We start from the raw sequence: 18,817 nt of genomic DNA on the forward strand, positions 1-18,817 counted from the left end.
GCTATAGGTAACTTGTTTATTGCAGAATTAGAATAACCAAAAGCTAAAAACAAAGTGAATATGCATCCATAAGGAAATGGTTGAATAAATTGTATGTGTATCTGCATCATAAAATACTATGCAGCTACTAGGAAGAAGGAATTAGAACTACTCCTCATGAATTAGAAGGATTTCTTCAAGATGTTGAGTGAGAGACAAGATGCCAAGATGCTGAGAATCATGTATCCTGTGGTTCCCAGCTACTAGCTAGTATATGAGTGGGCGTATGTATGAGTGTTGTCTGTGTGTAAATGTATATATTTATCTGCAGACTTCAGTTTGCTTATGATTATATGAGCTTGGGAAAAAAAAGCATGGGATGCTCTACAGGGCCTTGGGTGTTTTGTTTGTTTTCATTTTTTATCATTTTAATGAAGTAGAGTTGATTTACAATATTGTGATAATTTCTGCTGTACAATGAAGTGATTCAGTTGTACATATACACATGTAAATTCTTTTTCAGGTTCTTTTCCCATATAGTTATCACAGACTGTTGAGTAGAATTCCCCATGCTATATGGCAAGTCCCCATATAGGGACTTGCCCATCCATTCCATATACATAGTGTGCCTATGCCAATCCCAAACTCCTGCTCCATCCCTCCCCCTCACCTGTCCCCTTTGGCCACCATAAGCTTGTTTATAAAGTCTGCGAGTCTGTTTCTGCTTTGTAAATAAGTTCATTTGTATCATTTTTAAAAGTTCCACATGTAAGTGATATCATATGATGTTTGCCTTTCTCTGTCTGACTTACTTCACTTAGTGTGATAATCTCTGCGTCTATCCATGTTGCTGCAAATATCATTGTTTCATTCTTTTTAATGTATGGGTGTTCTTAACAAGGGCTCTGCCAGGTTGAAGCTAGAGGAATTAGATTTGGGTAGATGCTGGAAGAGGGTAGAAGGGGGGAAAAAAATCTAGATTTTTTTTTAACTAGCATAGTGATACCACATATAAATGTAGACACATTAGTATGTATGTACATTATATATACACCTATTATTGGGAAAAGCCAGAGCTGAATATATATCAACATATTTGCAGGAATGTCCATGATAAGTTGTTAAATTTTTAAAAGCTAGTTATGTGTATGGTATGATTCTGTTTTGTCAAAGCACATATAAACAAACCACTGTAACTGTGGGCTGCATAAATGCTTGTAATACTGAATGAGCCATGAAAAATATGTGAAGGGATAAGTGCCAGGTTGTTAACATTTGTTACCTCAAAGAGGGTTGAAATGCGGATGAAAGATGATTAACTTTTTCTTTACACATCATTGTACTGGTTCCCTTGTTACAATAAAGCTGTATGGTTTTATGAGTTGAGAAATATCAAGCGGAGAAAACAAAGAAAAAACATAGTCTTCCATCTAGAGAACGTACTATCTTTCACGTACATATATATTTTTTTTCTGCCCACCACCCCCCTCCATGGCATATGGAGTTCCTGGGCCAGGGATTGAACCCATATCCCTGCCACTGCAGAGAAACCATCAATCCTGTTGCACCGCAGTGGGAACTCCTTTCATCATATATTGAAGTCTTCCCCCACCACCACCCCTTGAGTAAAATTTCTTCATATTTGTTGTTTTCTTAATCAGGAATGAGTGTTTAGAATTGAGAAAATATTTGGGGGCATCTATTGAGATGATCAGCTGGTTTTTCTCCTTTAATTAATTAATGTCATTTTCTCTTCAATATCTGTACTCTCCCACGTGGTAACCTTATTCACTCTCATGGCTTCAAACATTATCCATGTGCCAGGAGTCCCCCAGTACACATCTCCGGCTCAGATTCCTCTTCCACACTCCAGATCCTGGATAGCTCCTCTTGACATCCCCCCCTTGAACGTCCAATTGCTATCGCAACCTCAACATGTCCAAAATGAAACTCATGACCACATCCCCACCTCTCCCAAGTTCCACCAGTCTTACTCAACATGCAGCTGTCACTGTACCAGGTGAGGGCCACCTTTTTTCTTTCTCTCACCCTCTACACTCGGTGCATCAGGAAAGCCTGCTCATTTGACCTTCAAAATACGTTGGAATTGACTACTTCTTTTACCACCCCTGCTTCCATCCTGCACAGAGCTGCATCCTTCTTCTGCATTTCTGGTTGTCTGCTCTTGACCTTCTGCAGTCTGTTCTCAACAGGACACCCAGAATCAAACCTTTTCGAATGTACATGAATGAGATCACTTTACTCCTTTGCTCAGAACCCTGCACTCACCTCTCCCCTCCTGCACACTGCCCCCTGCCGCCACCTCCATTTCATTTAGATTCAAATCCAGGGTCCATACAAGAGCTGCACAGTCTCGCTCCCTGTGACCTCTTGACCTCATCCCTTCCCACTTTCAGCTTTCTCAATGTCCCTGGAACATGGCCAGCACACCACTCCCACCCTGGAGCCTTCACTCTCTCTGTTCTCTCTCTCTCTCTCTCTCTCTTTTTGCTGCAGCATATGGGAGTTCCAGGCTTGGGGCTGGTCTGTGCCTCAGCCACAGTAATGCCAGATCCAAGCCCCATCTGTGACCTACACCACATTTCACAGCAACGCTGGATCCTTAACCCACTGAGCAGGGCCAGGGATCAAACCCGAATCTTCATGGATACTAGTTGCTTCTGTAACCCACGGAGCCACAACAGGAACTCCCTCTCCCTCTTCTCTCTGTTTTGAATGTGCTTCTCCCGCACAGCTACCTGGCTAACTCTCTTCTCTCCTCTCCTCCTTGAGTTCAACCCTGATCACCTTGTTCAGTAGCCAGCCTCCTCCTCCCACGTGGCAAGTCTCTCCCGCCCGTACTTTTTCATCTTCCATAGTGTCCATCCTCTTCTCCATGCAGACTCATGCCACTAGAACACAAGCTCCAAGAGGACAGGAATCTTGCTTTTTTTCACTGACGTGACCCAAATGCCCAGAACAGTGCCTGACACAGAAGATATGTTTCATAAATATTTCTGGAATAATAGAAAGATTTAGTAAATTGCATTAGCTCCGAGCAGGGAGCTCCCTCAAAACCAGTCCTCTCAATGCTGTGATTCCTCTCCAGTGTGTGTTTTTGAGCTATAATGTTCCATAGGATTTTAAAATTTCTCTTAAGTATGGCTCTTTGTGCTGTTCCTCTTTTAGGAATCACTCCAAATTTCTGGCTCATTAGTGAAGCCTTTTATTGTCTTCCCACAGTATTCTAGATTTTTTTTTTTTTTAAGTACCTCTATGGTGATTTTATAGGATTTGGTGAGGAAGGAAAGGCAAACGGGTGCACTCACTCCTCCCACCCTTGACCTCGGAGAATTGGGATTTTGTTCCTGTGCGTCATTCTCTCTGAGTCTGAGCGAATCTGGTGAATCTAAGTTACTGGACCGTGGGCCGTAGTGACCCCATCAATACAGCATAGCCTTATGAAGCCTGGCTTGGCCACCTGCTGGCCTTCCTCTAAGATCCCCAGCTCCAGCCTTTCAAATGTAACACTGCTCTCATTAACCAAGATATTAGAAAGTGTTTTTTTCTATTCAGAGAGGAAATGAAATGCATAAAAGCTAGATAATAAAATTGAGGTTCTCATGCCTGACACCACATTTCCTTCTTACTAATTGACTCAATCTTAAAATCAAAGATATCCACCCACATCCTTAGGGAACTCATTGAAAATCTTATGCAGCTGAAATATTTCTAATCTCCTTTTACCATGGCTCTACTAGTCAATTAAAGACTTTTCAAAATGTAAAATATGCATTTTTATGTCTATTCTCAAAGTCACTGAAGACCAGATTTTGACCACTGATTCATATGCTGAATATGCCTGCCCTATGAAAAGAAATTTGGTTAATTTGGGGGTTTGGGAATGTGCTAAACTATTTTTTATCTATTTTTTTCCTACCAGCATAGCATTTATAAACCACAGAAAACATGCTTTTTATTTCCTTATTTGAAAAAACTTTTGCTCTCAAGGCTTTTGGTTTTTGGTTTTCCGTAATTGCATGACTCTGTTGGATTTGGAGGAAAAGTGTTCTCTGTGAATCCATTTGTCCAAGGCCAAGCGCGCATTAACATAGTTTGCAAAAATCACAAAATTGTGACAAAAATTATTTTTAAGAATGTGGGAGTTCCCATTGTGGCTCAGCAGAAATGAATCCAACTAGTATCATGAGGATGCGGGTTCAATCCCAGGCCTCACTCAGTTGGTTAAGGATCCGGCAATGCCATGACTGAGCTGTGGTGTAGTTCACAGACCAGGCTTGGATCTGCCAGCCTGGGAACTTCCATATGCTACAGGTGAGGCCCTAAGGGGGGAAGAAAAAAAGATATGTTTCCCAAAGTAAAAGTAATTAACAACAACAGCAACCAAAAAATATCACTTGCTCTTTGACTGCTAATCTCAGCTGATATTGAGAAGAGACCTTGAACAGTTAGCTGAGTCAGCACCCAACCCTTCACCACCCCAACTGTCACCTGGATAAACCAGTTTTTCCAGAGCTTTTTGTTCAGTCAATAGACCCATGTCCTTTGGCCTGCTGCTAACAGTGTTATCCTCTTCCCCCTACTTTCCCCGAGATACACCAAATAAGAACTCCAGTTTGTAAACCATTGGTATAAATGAGTTCTGTTTTCTTGGGAAAACCTATAGGGATGGTGGGCCTCATATTATTTTGGAGTTTGCTCCATTGTTCTAGCACACTCATAGTAAATAAGTTCTTCCCTGGGCTCATCCAGCATTTTTTACATTGCTATAAAACTCATTTTCTCTTAATTAAAATCAGTGGACACAGAAAGTCGTTCCTTATCATCTTCTGTATTATCCTTGGAGACAATAACACGAGATTTGTCTTTGGTCTGCTCTATTTTAATTTTTACTTGTGAAAAAAATGGAAACCTACTTTTCATTTCTCATCATTTTTGGATGCTTTTCAGCAATGCCACGTGATTATTGAAATGTGGCCAAAATGGGGCCCCATTTACTAGATCTTTGTCAAGATGGTAGCTTTTGAGAGATTGAAACAATAGGAGAAATTAAACAGGAAATGATGGACTAACTCCCTAAAAATTTTGAATTTCTGTGCCATGGAAATTAATAAAGCTGCCTAGGGAAGTATTTGCATCACATTAAAACAGCAAAACATTTGTATCTATAGAATCTAAAGAATTACTTAACTACTTCTCCATAAGATCCAATTTTTAACAAATATTCATATTCACTTTAAAATATTTTTATTATTTTCATTTAAAACCATCTTTTTGAGTAACATCAAGCTGCCAATAGATACATGAATAATGAATAAACAATATGTTTATTGGCCAACATTCACTTTTTAAAAATCTTTTTTGGCTGAACCCTCAGCATTTGGAAGTTCCCAGGCAAGGGACTGTATCCGAGCCGCAGCTGTGACCTATCGGTAGCTGTGGCAGTGATGGATCCTTAACCCACTGTGTTGGGTGGGGGAATCGAACCCCCACAGGCTCAGAGACAATGCTGGATCCTTAACCCACTGCACCACGGTGGGAACTCTGGCCCAAACTCACTTTCCCTCAAAATCTAGTTGACATGTTGTACCTTGGGAGCCCTCAAAAACTCCTAGGGAAAGTAAGCTCTTCTTCAAATCCTGTGATTCCATAACACACTGTACTGCCCTTGTTAGAGCAGTCACAACACTTCTGCAATTATTTATTTGACTATTCTCCCTACTAGAAATGATCAACTGATAAAGTGTCAGAGCAAAGACCATGTCTTTACTTCATTATCTTCTCATTGCCTAATGTGGTGTGTGCTACATGTAGTAGGTACTTCATAATTGCTTATAGCATGAATTAGTTTATCAAATAAATAAATGTATATAGTAATTATAGAACTATAGAAAAGGCCTCCCTTCTCAAGCTCTTAATCAAAGGTCTGCAGTATAATGCAACATTATTTTATTCAAGAAGATTTCAATGTGCTGATGTACATGTGTTCTTTTTACTTAGAAATTTTAAAAATATGATTATTGAAATATATGAAAAAATAAAAGTTCTCTTAAAATTAATTTATAAAGTCAGTATAATGTGTCAGAACGCAGGGTTTTTAAAACCTTAACACACTCTTTCTGAAGCTCATCTAGAGAAACAAACATAAGAGAAGAGCCAGGAGAAAAAAATGTGCAGATAAAAAGAAATAATGAGGAGTTCCTGTCGTGGTGCAGCAGAAATGAATCCAACTAGGAACCATGGGGTTGTGGGTTTGACCCCTGCCTTGCTCAGTGGGTTGGGGATCTGGCGTTGCTGTGAGCTGTGGTGTAGGCCAGCAGCTACAGCTCTGATTGGACCCCTAGCCTGGGAACCTCCATATGCTGCAGGTTCAGCCCTAAAACGACAAAAGACGGAAAAAAAAAAAAAAGAAATAATGAGAAATAGCCCTATCAAACATTTAAATATTTCACTAAATTACAGTAGTTAACATGCTATGGACTGATATGGAAACAGAAAGATTCTATTAAATAAATAGAATGAGAAATTCAGAAATGATCAGAAACATTTACAAACATTATTATACAATACAGTTAGCCTTTTGAAAGTAAAAAAAAAGTGAAAACGTGGCCTATACAACAAAGTGTGCTATGAAAAATGGAAAGGCATTCAACAGAGTCATCTGGATCCTTACAACACTTCTTTCATCAAAGGAAATTCGATGGCTTAAATTCTTAAAGTAACACAATGACAACAAAAACACTGTAGACAAATATGTGAATAAATTTTTTTTAAAAGTTTGAATGAGGAAGTCCTACTAAATGTGACATGATACTAAGAAACCATTAATGACTAGATTATTTTTAAAAAATCCTTAAGTCTTCATGCGGCAAAAAACAAACAAACCCCCTTCATAGACAAAATCAAAAGACAAACAAGAAACAGAAAGAATGTAATACATGGAGCACTAATCTCTTTAATGTGCAAATGTTCATACCAATCCATATGGAAAAGATTAATGTTCAAATATAAAGATGGGCAAAGGATATGAACACAAAATTCATAGGAGAGTGGAAAATAGCTAATAAATCTATAAAAATGTAATAAAAGAGTATCAAAGTAAGACAATGAAATTTCATTTTTTACCTATCAGATTAGTAAATTTCAAAAAAAAAAGCTGATGGAGTTCCCTTGTGGCACTGTTGGTTAAGGATCCAGCATTGTTACTGCAGCAGCTTGGTCACTGCTATGGCATGGGTTTGATCCCTGGCCCATGGACTGCCAAGAGTGGGCCAAACTGATGACATAGAGGACATAAAAATTCCCTGCCAAAATTGGTGGAGGGCGAAAAGATACGTAAACTATTTGGGAACATTGTAAATCAACTATACTTTTAAAAAATTAAAAAAATATTCAGGAGGGCAATTTGACAATTTTTTTTTTTTTGGTCTTTTTAGGGCTGCACCTGTGGCATATGGATGTTCCAAGGCTAGGGGTCAAATCAGAGCTGTAGATGCCAGCCTGCCACAGCCCCGCAACGCGGGAGGGATTGGAGCCGCTTCTGCAACCTTCACCACAGCCCAGGGCAATGCTGGATCCTTAACCCACTGGCATGACCAGGGATCAAATCTGCAACTTCATGGTTCCTAGTCAGATTCATTAACCACTGAACCATGACGGGAACTCCCCAATTTGGCAATATTAATAAAAACTTAAATTAGAACAAACAAGCAAAAACACATTTAGGGGGTTTTGTTGTAACATTGTTTGAAACAATAAATGCTAGATACAACCTGAATTTCTATGAAGAGGGGGCTAAGTTATTATAGAGCTATACAATGGATCTCTCTGCAATCAGAGAGACTGCACTAGAATAGAAGAATATGAAAAGGTGTCTGTTATAGCATTGATCAAAAAGAAAACCAAGTTCAGAACAGGGGTAAGATATGATCTCATTTTTTTTGTTTGTCTTAAGTTTAATTGAATTATAGTTGATTTACAATATTGTGATAATTTCTGCTTGTACAACAAAGTGATTCAATTATACACATAAGCAAACCCATTTTTTTTTGAGATTCTTTTCCCATATCCCACTTGTTTTTTAAAATGTATGTACACTGTATATACTTTGCATTGTTTATATAAAAACCATCTGGAAGAACATACAATTTATTAACTGTGGCTCCGTCTGTAAATGAAATAGATAGGAGAAAGGTATGAGAGACTTAAACTTTTTTACTTTAACTTTTTATGAGTATGAAGTACTTTTATAATTAAGTTTGAAAACATTGTAAAATAATGCTCAAACTTTATATAGCAGGCCTTAGAGGCAAAACCCTTTGGCAAATAATTTGGCAGTTCCCGCAGTGGCGCAGTAGCATCAGTGGCATCTCTGCAGCGCCAGGATGCAAGTTCAATCCCCCACCCAGCAAAGTGGGTCCAAAGATCTGGCATTGCCGCAGCTGGGGCATAGTTTGCAACTGTGCCTCTAATCTGATCCCTGACCCAGGAACTCCATATGTCATGGGGCAGCCAAAAAAGAAAAGAAAAAAAAATGGCAACATGCAGTGAGCCACAGGGCTGGGAATAGAGTGGGGTGAGTGAAACACTTGCCTGGAGCACAAAATTTAACACAAAACTCAGAAATCAAGATGAGTGATATTTTAATACACTATTCAAAAAAAAATTTATTTTGTCCACGCCTTTGGCATGTGGAAGTTCCGGTGCCAGGGATCGATCCTGTGCCACAGCAGTGACTGCTGCAGTGACAATGCCAGATCCTAAACCTGCTGTACCACAAGGGAACCCCTAAAAATTTTTTTTAATTGAAGTATGATTGATTTAAAACATTGTGCTAGTTTCAGGTGTATAGCAAAGTGATTCAGTTATACATGTGTATTTATTTTTTCCAATTCTGTTCCATTATAAGTTATTATAAGATACTAAATATAGTTCCCTGTGATATACAATAAATCCTTGATTATTTTTTTAATACACAGTGATGTGTATCTGCTAATTCCATACTTCTAATTTATCCCTTCCCCTTTCCCTACTATGAGTTTGTTTCTTATATCCATGAGTCTGTTTCTGTTTTGTAAATAAGTTTATTTGCAGTATTTTTTTTTTGTCTTTTTTGTCTTTTTTGTCTTTTTGTTGTTGTTGTTGTTGTTGTTGTTGTTGTTGCTATTTCTTGGGCCGCTCCCGCGGCATATGGAGGTTCCCAGGCTAGGGGTTGAATCGGAGCTGTAGCCACCAGCCTACACCAGAGCCACAGTATTTTTTAGATTCCACATATAAGTGATATCATATAAACATAGTTGTCTTTCTTTGGCTAAATTCACTCAGTACAATAATCTCTAGATCCATCTGTGTTGCTGCAAATGGCAATATTTCATTCTTTTTAATGGACAAGTAATATTCCATTATATATGTATACCACATCGTCTTTATCCATTCATCTGTCAATGGATACTTAGGTTGCTTCCATGTCTTGGCTATTGTAAATCATGCTGCTCTGAACATTGGGGTATATGAACCTTTCAAATTAGGGTTTTCATCTTTTCCAGATACATGCCCAGGAGTGGGATTGCTAGATCGTATGTTAACTCTCTTTTTAGCTTTTTAAGGAACTCTGTACTGTTTTCCATGGCGTCTGCACCTATTTATTTTCCCATCAATGGTGTAGGAGGGTTCTCTTTTCTCCCCATCTTCTCCGGATTAATGCAATATTTTTTAAAAAAAATCAAAGTTAATGCAAAAAAAAAAAAAGTCTACAATGAACAATATAAAAAATTTTTTTTTTTGTCTTTTGTCTTTTTAGGGCCACACTGGCAGCACATAGAGGTTCCCAGGCTAGGGGTCTAATCAGAGCTGTAGCTGCCAGCCTACGCCACAGCCACAGCCACAGCAACGCGGGACCCGAGCCATCTCTGCGACCTACACCACAACTCACAGCAACGCTGAATCCTTAACCCACTGAGCAAGGCCAGGGATCAGACCCACATTCTCCTGAATACTAGGTGGGTTCGTTAACCACTGAGCCATGACGGGAACTCCACAATATCAGAAATTTAAATGAAGTCCTGCAATTGCATGATTTTCTTCACTCACCTCCCCTCATTCCTGATCTTGCATTCTGTCTTTATTTAAAATGTTATTTATCATTGAGTTTTAAAAGCTTTTTAGTTTGAAATAAGTATGCATTTACAGAAAATTACAAAGAGAGTGCAGAGAGAATCCGTGTATTTTTTACTTAGTTTCCCACAGTACAATGTTAATACCAGGAAATTGATGTTGGTACAACAGATATGTATTCTGCCATTTTGTGGAACGAGGAGTTCCTGTTGCGGCCCAGCGGGTTAAGAACCCCTAGCTCAGGAACTTCCATATGCTGCAGGTGTAGCTGTGACAAGAAAAAACAACCAGCAAGCAACCAGAGCATGCAGAGGATTCCATCTCCTGCAAGATCACCCGCCTGCTGTCCTTTACAGTCATAGCCATCCCTTCCCCGCCCGCCTCCCTCCTTCATTTCCAGCCAAAACTGATCTGATTTCCACATCTATGATGTTGTCATTTGAAGAATGGCATATAAATGGAACCCCATAATATGTGACCTTTTGAGATTAGGGTTTTTTATTCAGCATAATGACCTTTTAATTCATCTGAGGAGTTCCCCTGTGGCAGAGCAGGGTAAGGATTCGGCTTTGTCACTGCTGTGGCACAGGTCACTGCTATGGTGCAGGTCTGATCCCTGGGGAATTTCCACATGCTGTGGCTGTGACAAAAAAAAAAAAAAAAAAAAAAAAGAAAGAAAGAAAAAGTAAGTAAAAATAAAGTTCATCCAACGGTTATGTACATCAATAGTTTATTTTCATTGCGGGGTAGCATTCCATGGTATGGGTGTTTCCGTGAATGGATATTACCATGCCATTGTTCAGCCATTCACCCATCCAGGGAAGTTGTAGTTGTTTACAATTGTTTTTGCCTATTACAAATAGTGTTGCTAGGAAAAGTCATGTACCGGCTTTTGTACAGATGTAAGTTTTCATTTCTCTAAAATAAAGGCCCTGGAGTGTGACTGCTGTGTTATATTGTGTGTTTAGTTTTTGTTTTTGTTTTTGTTTTTTTGTCTTTTTGCCATTTCTTGGGCTGCTCCTGCGGCATATGGAGATTCCCAGGCTAGGGGTCGAATCGGAGCTGTAGCCACCGGCCTACACCAGAGCCACAGCAACGCAGGATCCGAGCCATGTCTGCAACCTACACCACAGCTCACGGCAACGAGGATCCTTAACCCACTGAGCAAGGCCAGGGATCAAACCTGCAACCTCATGGCTCCTAGTCAGATTCGTTAACCACTGCGCCACGATGGGAGCTCCTGTATGTTTAGTTTTTTAAGAAACAAAAACTGTTTCCAGAGTGGCTGTACCATTTTACATCCCCACCGACAATGCCTGAGTGACCCAGTTTCTCTGTGTCCTCTCCACATTTGGTATTTGTTATGGACTGAATTATGCCTTCTCTGAATTCATATGTTGAAGTCCTAACTGCCAGTACATCAGAATGTGACTACATTTCAGATAGGGTCTTTAAATAGGTGATTAAGGTTAAATGAGGTCTATGGTGTAGACTCCGATCCAGTATGATATGACCAGTATCCTTATAAGAAGCCATCAGGGGAGTTCCTGTTGTGGCTCCGTGGAAACGAATCTGCCCAGTATCCATGAGGATGCAGGTTCGATCCCTGGCCTCAGTCAGCAGGTTAAGGATCCAGCGTTGCCATGAGTTGCAGTGTAGATCACAGACGCAGCTCAGATCTGGTGTTGCTGTGGCTGTGGTGTAGACTGGCAGCTACAGCTCTGATTAGACCCCTAGCCTGGGAACCTCCATATGCCACAGGTGTGGCCCTAAAAAGCCAAAAAAAAAAAAAAAAAGAGAGAGAGAGAGAGAAGCCATCAAGACGAAACATACACAGATAAAAGACCGCGCAAAAACAGGGAGAAAATGGCCATCTGCAAGTCAAGGAGAGAGACCTCAAAATGAAATCAACCCTGCAGACACTTAGCTCTCAAATGTCTAGCCTCCAGAATTGTGAGAAATAAATTGCTCTTGTCCTCAGCCACCCACCCTGTGGTATTTGTTATGGCAGTTTTAGTAAAGTAACGCAGTATTGTCACAATTTTTTATTTTAACTGTCTGGCAGGTGTGTAGCGACATCTCGTTGTACTATTAATTTGCATTTCCCTAATGGCTAATGATGTTGAGCATCTGCTCATGTGCTTATTTTCCACTTGTATATCCTTTTTGGTAAAATGTCTCTTCATGTCTTTTACCTGCTTTCTAATTGGATTGCTTGTTTTCATAATGTTGACTTTTAAGTGTTCTTTGGATATTCCAGAAATGAGACCTTTGTCAAATATGTGATTTGCAAATATTTTCTCCCTGTCTGTAGTTTGCCTTTTCATCATCTTAACAGGGTCCTTCACAGAGCGAAGTTTTAATTTTGATGAAATCCAATTTACCTGTGTTTTTCTTTTATGGATTGTGCTTTTGGTGTTATGCCTAAGAACTCTTTGCCTCTAAGTTCTAGGTCCTGAAGATGTTCTCCTATATTTTAAAAATTTTTATAACTTTGTATTTTTCATTTTAACCTCCATTCCATATGCCTTGGGTATGGCCCTAAGAAGACAAAAAAAAAAAAAAATCAAGATTATGGTGAGGAATATGGCAATTGAACAGGATGAAACCCAAAGGAGTCACTTTCCCTCAGTCATTTGCACAGCCACTTAACCTGGTTGAGGCCCTCATCATCTCTGCCCTGGAATATTGTAACAGCCTCCAAATGGCCTCCTTGCCTCCAGCCTCATTCTCTTCCTATTTATTTTCTATACAGCCACTGCAGTTGTTGTTTTTTAAACACATACTTTTGCTCATGAGACTTCCCTATTTAAATCTTTTTGTGATTCCCTTATGTGTAAAGGATAAAAACCCATAAGACCCTTCTTCTATCTCCCCGCTCATAAAGCCTAATCTCTAACCATTGAACTACTCAGAATTTGCTAAATAAGCCAAGTATTTTTATGCATTTTATGTAATTTTCCTCTAATTTTAACTCACTTCATTCCCATGACAAAAATTTACCTATCTTTAAAGACAAACTTAGGAGTTCTCTTGTGGGGCAGCAGGTTAAGGATCCCACGGCAGTGGCTTGGCTGCTGTGGCGTGGGTTCAATCCCTTGCCTGGGAACTTCCACATGCTATAGTTGTGGCCCCCCCCCCAAAAAAAATACAAACTTAAAAAAAGGAGTTCCCGTCGTGGCGCAGTGGTTAACGAATCCGACTAGGAACCATGAGGTTGAGGGTTCGGTCCCTGCCCTTGCTCAGTGGGTTAACGATCCGGCGTTGCCGTGAGCTGTGGTGTAGGTTGCAGACACAGCTTGGATCCCGTGTTGCTGTGACTCTGGCGTAGGCTGGTGGCTACAGCTCCGATTAGACCCCTAGCCTGGGAACCTCCATATGCCGCGGGAATGGCCCAATAAATAGCTAAAAAAGACAAAAAAAACCCCACAAAAATTAAAAAAAAATCACCATTTTAGGAAGCTAATCACTTTCCTCCTTCGCCTATTTCAAAGAAAATTAATCATTCCCTTTGTCATGTCGCATAGTCCTTTATCCTTTCACCCATGACTTTATCTTCCTAATCAACAAGGGTAACACATTTTCTGATAAGTAAATTATACTAATGAGGACAATCAGAGAAAATATTTTAAAACTACAGAGCACATTTGACAATGTAATTACAATATACTCAAATACTCTAAATCGTATTCTCCATAAGTACATGTGATGGTATAATACCATCTTGACTTTAAGACACTGTTGGTTTTAAGAGGGCGTATTTATTTAGTAATACATTTTTAAAAGACTATTAATTTACATCAATCTACATTTTTTAAAGTGCCAAATTTATCCAGATCAATACATTTTGCTTTTTTTGTTTAGCGTTGCAGAGTGTCAGTCTAAGTCTTCAACGTGAGAGTCTGAGTTGAATCTTACCTTATCACCAGCAGTTTGCCTGGCATGATTTTTCATGATCATTTTGTGATCTGTGCTGGTGAGAGAAATCTCTTTAACACCTTTAGGTAAAACCATTAAATATTAAGTTATTTGTTTTTGTTTTTTTATTTGGTTAAAGCCAGAATCTTGGTAGCCATTTAATTAAGTGATATATTGTTGGAAATCAAATGGTTCCCCTTTAAGTGACAGGAAGCTTTGAGCAGAGAGGTTTCTAAAGCCTGGGTGATAGCCCTTCATGGTGCATGAGTTGGTCACATTCGTCTCTCCCAGGTTTGGAAATGCTATCAGCTATTCCTGAGAGACTTGGCTATTTCTACTGCCTTTAATTGCATTGCTTATTGAAGAGAAGAATCTTTTTGTTTGTTCAGTTGTGTTTGTTTGACTGCTTCATTCTAGCATAATTTTTTGGAAAACACTTACACAACAACTAGGAATCTGAAGTTTACTTAAAATTTTATCACCAGTGCAAATAAAGGTGGAAAAGGGGTAAATACACTCACTGGACATCACTCCATATTCCTGTGTTCAGGCCTCCTCACTTGTGTTACCCCAGGCTGTGATAATTCACTCGTCTGCCTGGCAGCTGAGAGGAAAGGAAGGACTAGCATTGTTTATAAAGGCACATTGCAATTCCAGAAATATAAAAACTTAACAGGAGTTCCCCTCGTGGCTCAGTGGAGACAAACCTGACTAGTATCCATGAGGATGCAGCTTCGAACCCTGTCCTTGCTCTGTGGGTTAAGGACCCGGTGTTGCCATGATCTGTGGTGTAGGTCGAAGACACGGCTCGGATCTGGCATTGCTGTGGCTGTAGTGTAGGCCAGAGGCTATAGCTCCGATTTGACCCCTAGCCTGGGAATCTCCATATGCTGCAGGTGTGGCCCTAAAAAGACACAAAACAAAACAAAACAAAAACTTAACAAATGTTTGCATTTATCACCATAAAATTAAGGTAGTTGTTTATACGTTTGCGTCCTTCACAAGACTAGAGGCTGCTTAGTTCTGCTTTTTCTCCCGCTTTTATCTCTGTGTTCCTGGAGTCCAGTATGGTGCTTGGTATGTATTATATGCTCAGTAAATACTGAGGAATGAATGGGAAAGTTCAAACTGTAAACTAGTCAAGTGACTAATGATACGTGTTCATTCATGAATTAGTGAATTTCATGAATTTGAAGGTTTGAAGGGGGTGATTCTCAACTTATTCTTCCTTGTTTGGTGAATCGTGATGTGTGGTTTTGTGCTTCAATTTAAAGAATGTTTTTCTCCAATTCAAGAGAAAAAAAATCTCATAAGCAGAATTTTCTTACTTAAATTGTCCATGAATCTTTGGAACCTGCTTCTACTTCTCTGATAGGGGACAGTTCATAAACAAGTGAATAAACAAATAGCAAACAAATACTAACAGGACATTTTAGCAATAGATGATAGTCCTTGGGTCCACAGATTAATTTTTCAAGGAAATGTATACTGAAGGTTATGTGGTTTTTTTATTACATACCTGTGCTCATGTCCTAGGTAGGCTGGTACAGTTGTTCTTGGTTCATGTAATGCAATTCAATAAACTAGTGCTTCATGGCGCTCTTCAAAGAACCTTCTCAGTTGTTCAGAGGTTTAGGACTAGATAGATGCACCATCTGTCCAGAGGTGCTTCAAAGAGGGGGGCATGACAAGCCTGAAAGTGAATGGGGTGTTCTGATTATTATTTGCCTGTACGAAAGCTATCCCAAACATACTGGCTTAAATTAGCAATCTTGTTATTATATCTCACCATTCTGTGCCTGAGGAATTTAGACAGGAGTTAGCAATAGTGCTCCATGTGGCATCACCTTAGATCACCTGGCAATATTCAGCTGGAGGCTGGGCTGGCTGGGAGGGTACAAGTCAGCTTTACTCACGTTTGGTGGCTTGGTGAGTTGGATGAAAGGCTCAGCTCAGAGGGGACTGTTCCCTGGAGTGCCCGCGTGTGGTTTTTCTATCATGGTGACCTCAGGATCCTTGGTCTTTTTACTTAGCAGCCCAGGGCTTCATGGCTGTTTATGCCCCAACCATAGAGTTGTCATTCCACTCGATTCTACGGGTCTACACCTGCCCAGATTCAAGGGGCTGAGACATAGAGCCAACCTCTGGAAGGAAGGAGTGTCAAAGACTTTATAGCCTTGTTTTAAAACTGTCATGAATGTGGAGATGGGGAGACCCCAAAAGGATGCCCAGTGTGTAGGAGCAAAGACTGTGTGCCCATCGAGCCTGGAGAGCATGGCGAGGCTGCAAGCGGGGGGGTAAGAAATAGGTCAAGATTGAAGCAGCAAGAGTCAGAAACTACATGACAGGAAGAGCTATTGGCATCACATATTCAGAACTAAGATTTTTGAGCAGCAAGAGATGCTGGAGTTTTCCCTTAGAAATAGTGCAGCGCCTGACATGTGAGATGCGTGGTGTCGCCTCAGAGGAATGCATGACCAGACAGGTGCTATTTTATGCTGGACATCTGAGCAACCTTGATAAAGTAGTCACCAGAAATTGGCATTTCCTCTTCTCAGCAACTCCGTCATTTTTCTGTTTCACAGATCGCTTCTCTAAACTCTGACCAGGGATCCCTGTGTTCCCAGTCTTTCCTCAAACAGAGGCTTCTCTTCAGTTCCCCAGTCCATCCCAGCTTACCCTTGGAGACCGTGGGGCGAGGGCCATGGACAGATTTGGGGCTTCCCTGGCTTCGAGGGAACTCCATCTTCAGCAGCAAGCCTCAAATCTGTGCCCCGAATCGTCTTCCTTTGTCATTTCCCCACATCCTGCTGTCTCTTTTTTCTTCCGTAACTAGCTGTCCCCATCCCCATGTTCCAGTTCACCCCAGATTTTCTTTCTCTGAATTGATATTTTTTTCACCTCAAATTACCTCGTCAGCAGCTCTCAGGATCACTGATGGTCGAATTATCAGGAAATTTGCAAGCTGGTTGACTTCACACGGATAGTTTTAACTTGGCCACGGTAGAGTAACTATAAAGCAGCCCTCCCTACCCCAGAGCTGGTTGTTAAACACTTACCAGCACACTGCTGCCCACTTCTTTATGATCTTATTTTCTCTCTCCTTGTCTCAACCCACCTCTGTCTAAATTTAGTTCAGAAATCACCATTTCCACTTGCTGTGGAGTCTTAGAACATTTGCATTTGAAAATACAACATGGTTAAGAGCAAGTGGCTTCACCTTCTCTACCCTCTCATCTCCTGTCTGTAAAGTGGTGATAACAACATCTTTCTGGGAGGTGGTGATGAGACGAGACCAGGTCCTGTGGATTCTCAGTACTCGTTGGCTCTTATCACTCTGCTGGTCCCCGCCCCACCCAGTCTTGGGTTTACTCCTTTGTCCAACAGATAGTTTTTGGAACTGTCATGTTCTTTGAAAAGTTGACACTAATGATTCATCAGTGAAATGTGTTTTAAGCTGACAGAATCGTTTTAATGGTGGAAAAAATTCACAGTCATCAATCCAAGCTCGTTTATACTTCTGTGATGAACTGTGAGAACCAGGTCTTTTTCTGCAGTACCAGACCCTGGGCACTCTGAAGAGATTATCCACATTGTCATGTTGCCATTCTTTCATTTGGACAAAGCTGTTCTTCTGGGAATACCCATCTGGCACATGTCTCCATTCATCTGCGCCCTATTTGTAGGACCAGCTTCCCTATGTGTTGAGGTCATTGTGCAGTGAGGTCGGATATGGATCCTTTGAGCAAAACATGTTGTCCCCTCTTTTCCCGAGTCTGAGACACACACATCCCTTCCTAGGCATTATGTGACAGGGGTAGTGGCTGTTAACATTTTTTACCCAATAGGGTTCATATCTGATTCTTCCTGCAAGGCTAATTTCATTTGGAAAAAAAAATTTTTTTATCCTAGAGTTATTATATTTGATGAGATTAATTGTCCCATGCTTTTAAAAATGCATGTTTCAGTGGCTAACAGGGATGCCAAGAGGGAGTTCCCTGGTGGCTCAGCAGGTTAAGGATCCGGCATGGTCACTGCTGTGGCTCAGGTTCAATCCCTATACTGGGAACTTCTGCATGCCACAGGCGTGGCCAAAAAAAGATGCTAAGAAATGCATAAAGTAGAAATAAAAGACAGGAAAAAAATAGCAGTTATTTGTTTGGCTTTATAAAGTGCCAAGATCCTTTTTTCCGCTGCTCCATGATCCCTATGGGCCATCATCATATAAAGTTAGGGTTCTGAAGGTGTCATTTACATGCAGTAAAACTCGCCTGTTTTAGTGTTGAGTTCTACGAGTTTTGAAAAATGCATGTGCTGTGTGATCACCACAATCAAGGTATAGAACGTTCCCAGGCTTTTGCCCAATGCCCTTTGAAGCCAACCCTCCTCCCATGTCCCCAGGCCCCAGCAATCACCGATCTGCTTTCCATCTCTCTAATTTTGCCTTTTTCAGAAGGTAGTACTAATGGACCATTACACTGTGTTGCTCTTGGAGTCTCATTCCTTTTACTCAGCTAATGTATCGGAGATGCATCCATGATGTGCCTGTACCGGTGGTTTGTTCTTTGTTCTTTCCAAACAGTATTCCATTGTGTGCATGTCCCGTGGTTGGTTTTATCCATTCGCAGTTGAAGGACATTTGGGTTGTTTCCAGGTTTGGATAGTTATGAATCCAGCCACTATAAATATCTGCATACAGGTTTTGATATGAACAGAGGTTTTCATTTCCCTTGGGTCAATCCTCTGGACCATTTTGTGAGCTCCCCCACATTCCTGTGGCTGCTTC

At 40.4% G+C, this 18,817-nt stretch overlaps 2 long non-coding RNA genes across 7 annotated transcripts in view; one reads left to right on the plus strand and one right to left on the minus strand.

The window, feature by feature from the left end:
* LOC146400348 (uncharacterized) overlaps positions 1-18,817 on the plus strand; it is a 56,336-nt gene that overhangs the window by 21,898 nt on the left and 15,621 nt on the right. The window lies entirely within an intron of this gene.
* On the minus strand, positions 5,231-17,284 carry LOC146400349 (uncharacterized). Of its 6 annotated transcripts, none has more exons than XR_014812257.1 (6): positions 17,091-17,284; positions 15,551-15,724; positions 14,553-14,635; positions 12,498-12,654; positions 10,629-10,753; positions 5,231-8,167 (listed from the first exon to the last, which is right to left on the minus strand). It is a non-coding gene; the product is annotated as an uncharacterized LOC146400349 (long non-coding RNA). The 6 variants fall into 6 exon arrangements; XR_014812256.1 differs by having other exon boundaries at positions 5,231-6,294; positions 10,383-10,753; XR_014812255.1 differs by having other exon boundaries at positions 16,943-17,284.

The sequence above is a fragment of the Sus scrofa genome, chromosome 8 (assembly GCF_054392235.1).
Source record: "Sus scrofa isolate SSC_HxYL_T2T_F1_AM1 chromosome 8, Sscrofa_HxYL_maternal_Yorkshire_Landrace_v2.0, whole genome shotgun sequence".
Classification (NCBI taxonomy): Eukaryota; Metazoa; Chordata; class Mammalia; order Artiodactyla; family Suidae; genus Sus; species Sus scrofa.